This window comes from Penaeus monodon, chromosome 42 (genome assembly GCF_015228065.2).
Source record: "Penaeus monodon isolate SGIC_2016 chromosome 42, NSTDA_Pmon_1, whole genome shotgun sequence".
In the NCBI taxonomy this organism is placed as follows: domain Eukaryota; kingdom Metazoa; phylum Arthropoda; class Malacostraca; order Decapoda; family Penaeidae; genus Penaeus; species Penaeus monodon.
The window spans coordinates 12653838-12658837 of NC_051427.1; positions in this window are offsets into that span (position 1 = coordinate 12653838).

Below are 5000 nucleotides of genomic sequence, written 5' to 3' on the forward strand. Positions count from 1 at the left end.
GTTCTGCTGCAGATTTAACACGAATTCTAGCTTGCACCACAGATAGACTGAAAGGGCGTCTAAAATGCAGTAGGACAGAGGACGAAGAAGGGGTAAACGAAAAAATTACGAATACTTATTACAAAGAAAATGCAGTGAAAACTTTGGCATTTGATGTCTGTACTGATGCAGAAGAAACGCATATACTTACATGATACATATATACATATATTCAAATATACACATATAAATAGATATATACAAAATATATTTATATATATATATATATATATATATATATATTATATATATATATATATATATAGTATATGAATATATATATATATATATATATATATAATATATATAATATATATATATATATGTATATATATATATATATATATATATAATATATATATATATATATATATAGATGAATATATATATATATATATATATATATATATATATATATATATATATACATACTATATATATATATATATATATATATATATATATATATATATATATATATATATATATATGTGTGTGTGTGTGTGTGTGTGTGTGTGTGTGTGTGTACATGTATATATGTATGTATGTATGTAAGTATGTATATATATATATATATATATATATATATATATATATATATATATATATATAATTCAACACATATATATAATTCAACTGATAAATTTACTTTAGATATAAGTTTATATGTACAGACATTTTTGAGCTTTGCATATATATAAGCACTTTAATGAGTCAAAAAAAAAAAAGAAAGAAAGAAAGAAAAAGAAAAAAAAGAAAAGAAAAAAAGAAAAGAAAGAAAAAAGAAAAGAAAAAGAAAGAAAGAAAAAGAAAGAAAAAAAAGAAAAAAAAGAAAAAAAAAAAAAAAAAAATATATATATATATATATATATATATATATATATATATATATATATATATATATATATATATATATGAAACAAGCAAGACATTGTAAACAGAACACAACAGGTTATATTTTAAAAACAGTATTGGCTCTTAAAAGTGCATACACTGGATGTGTTATCTTTAGCTCGTCTGATGCAGGAAAGTTTGTGTTGCGTATAATTTACACAAAGGATACATAGCGCGAAGAAAATAGATACAGGCACTGGCACACTCACGAACAGATACATGTACAATGCATGCAAACATACTTACAGGCACATACATGCAAGGAAACAAGCCTGATAGGAGATATATAGATATTCTTATGCGACTCTCAGTTTCCATGCCTTCGATAAGAGAGAGAGAGAGAGAGACAAAGAGAGACAGACAGAGAGAGAGAGAGAGAGAATGACGTTGATTCCTTTATATACTTTATTTGCAGTTGCAAAGGCCAACCCAGATGGAAACGTCAATCGGAATCAAAGAAAGATAGACCGATTATGAAATTATAAAGAGGAATAAATGATTTATACGTCGCCTGCTAAATAAAGGAACAGAGATTTCAATTGCACTTTCAGTCGTGAAAAACAGTATCTGATATTCCCAGTTAATTATGTATCAAAATTATATGCGCTGTGCTTATATGTTCTGTTTGTGGTAAGTCATATAGGTGATAATATTACTAATCTTTAATAATCGATGTTCTTAACGCAAAACAACAACAAAAAATAATGAGAATTTAATTATAAATTTCCCTTCATTTATGTACAGCTGTTGTCACCTTCCTTTTGTGTGATTGCAATTTTATCAATGCAGTGATCATTATTTCGGGTTTTATAATAATACTAATTATTGTTTGTCATTTTCATTGTTATTGTTTAACACTTTTATTTTTGGTAGTAATATTTTTATTATTATCATTGTGACTATCATCACAATAATAATAATTATCACTGTAATAATAATTATCACCAATATCATGGTAAACTCTATTATCATCATTATAATTGTTAGTAGTAGCAGTAGTATAATTACCATTATTATAATCATTATCATTGATGGTGTCATAATAATTGTTATTATTGCTATTGCCATAATTATTATTTTCTGATTATATTTATGATTATATATCATAATATTTATATTATCATCATCACTAGCATTACCTTATCACTATAACTACTCTTATCATTAATATATATATATATATATATATTACATACATACATACATATACATACATATATATACATATATACATATATACATATGTGTATATATATATATATATATATATATATATATATATATATATATATATATACATACACACACACACACACACACACACACACACACACACACACACACACACACACACACACACACACACATATATATACTATCACGACTTGAGTGCATCATCGAGCAGTGGCCAGTTACATAATGGCCCGAAATGGCCAAGGTTAACTTCCGTCGTAGATAAAGATTGTTGAGAATGCACAATCACTGTTAGGTTTCAGCATGTTTCCTTATCTCGTTATTATACCTTTTTCTTAGATGACGTTTCCAATATGATTTATAGTTATTTAACAGTAAATTAAGCATCTTATATAGTCACTTAATAAGTATATTTATGCAATAGAATATATCTTTAATCTGTTATGTCAATGTTCTCCGGAACTTAATTCAACTGCAATTCGTTTTATTCAATAATTCAGTTATATTCTTAAGAAAGAATAAAGAAAAAAACACGTAATTGCTTATTTACTTACGTAATATATTTACAAAGAAAACAAGAAACCATCACCAATCCTACCTATTTAAAGTCTACATAATCTTGTAAACTTTAACACTAATCCTATCAAAGGCAAGACAAACCTGAAGAATTAACGAAAAAGAAAAACAACACCGGTCTTAAGTGGAGGAGTGGCGCCCGAGGAAGAGAGTGAACAGGCGGGTCGCCACCTCATCACCAGCTCACGCGCATGCGCAGCAGTGCTGGTGGTGGTGTCTAAGCAAGGCGCTTCAAACTAGGTGGTTGAGTAACAACCAGTAAGACCGTGGGTCGTGAAAAACACACACACACATATGTACATATATACATATATATATATATATATATATATATATATATATATATATATATATATATATATATATATATATATCATATATATATATATATATATATATATATATATATATATATATATATGTGGGTGTGTGTGTGTGTGTGTGTGTGTGTGTGTGTGTGTGTGTGTGTGGTGTGTGTGTGTGTGTGTGTATTGAATTGATCTATATATTTATATATATTATATATATATATATATAATATATATATATATATATATATATATATATATATGCATTGACATTTTCTTTTAGCGTAATTTTAGTTGTTTCTTTCTTAAAAGTTGAAAGTTTAAGCTGCTTTCTCTTGCGTCTTCGTGGTTTTGAAAGATAATAAGCTTTGTGAGCTTTTATAAACTTCTTAATTTTCGAAGTCTTCAAAGAGACACGTTTTCCTTTCTTTCATTTGTGAGTGGGTGGGTGTGTTTGTGTGCGTTTGTTTGTGTATGTTTCTCTCTTTTATAAATGTTGCGTATAAGTATGTGTGTTTATGTTTGTTTGTGTATGCACGTGTGAATTTGTATATGCGTGCGCAAATATATGTTTGCGTGTATGTGTCATTTGTCCCTGTCGCGCGTTGTATGTATGTGTGTTTGTGGTAAAAAAAAAGGGAGCTGTTTCTATATATTTTCCTATTAGAAGTAATCAGACATTCATTCCTAGAAACTTCCTCATGTAAAAGTAAAAAAGAAAGAGGTGTAGAAGCAAGTGGTAATATTGTGGAAATAATTTTATTATGAATAAAATATTTTAGCTAGTTAGATATACGTACAAGTCTCATGAAATGAGATCAAACTAAATAGATATTATAATAAAATAGAAGCTGAGAAAGTAAAATAACTAAATAGAACGATAGACATATATTAATCAAATAATCAATAGATATATACATAAATCAACCTGAAACCACCACATCAGAGGAAGAAAAATATTCCACAACATTCAGCAGAGTTTGGTCCTTTCTCTCTCTCTCTCTCTCTCTCTTTGTCATTATTTTTTTCTCTCTCTTTCAGTGTTTTGTCTTTGTCTAATCTCCCCTTCTCCCCTTTCCCTTTAATTATTTCATGTTAAAGATAGTACTGGTCCGTTATATAAATATGATAGATAGATATATAATGCATGTATATAAACATATGCTTCATGAATGTAACCGTTGCTATTATTAGTAGTACTATTCTCATTTTAAGATATTTAGCTTTATTACTATTTATCATGCCACTGTTGATGTTTTGGATATTATTGTTATTATCATTCTCGTAGTGATTATTGTTGACGCTTTAATCAGTATTAATACCATCACGGTTCATTGATGTCATTGATATCTCAGCTACGTACTGCTCTTCCCTATACGTATATATTTTTTTCCTTTTCATATTTAATACTACTAGCACCGTCGTTGCATTTTTTTTTTTTAGATATTGGCAGAAAAAAAACATACAAACAAATTAACAACAACAACAACAAAAAAACAGTATTGTGTCTAAAATACGTAAAGGTAAATTCTATGTATGGTGTTGAAGGATGTTTGTGTACAGGCATCAGTTATAGGAAAGAGAATTTGTATGTGCATATGTTCGTGCGATTATAACGCATACACATTTACTGGGTAATTTGTTCCTGGATTATTTCCTGTATTTTGCCGAAATGGCATTTTCACCTCGTGTATTTTGCTGTTTCAGCAAAGGGTATTTTGTCAGCGTGTTCGTTTGACGCCGAGAGATGCAGAAATTCATCCTGTGTGAAAGTCATCAGTAGTGTTACTCCATAGTTTACCTTTTACTCTTCGAACTTCAAAGATTGTGGTTCTTCTTTACCCTTTTTTGTATATATAATAGATGAGGGAAATAATTCAGTCTAATTTCTAATCAGCTGCTTTACACGCCTCTTCGAAAAGTACTTTCATAGATTTAGGATTTGGAAATATATAAACTTTGAAATAGGTAATAAGTTTACATTTTTCA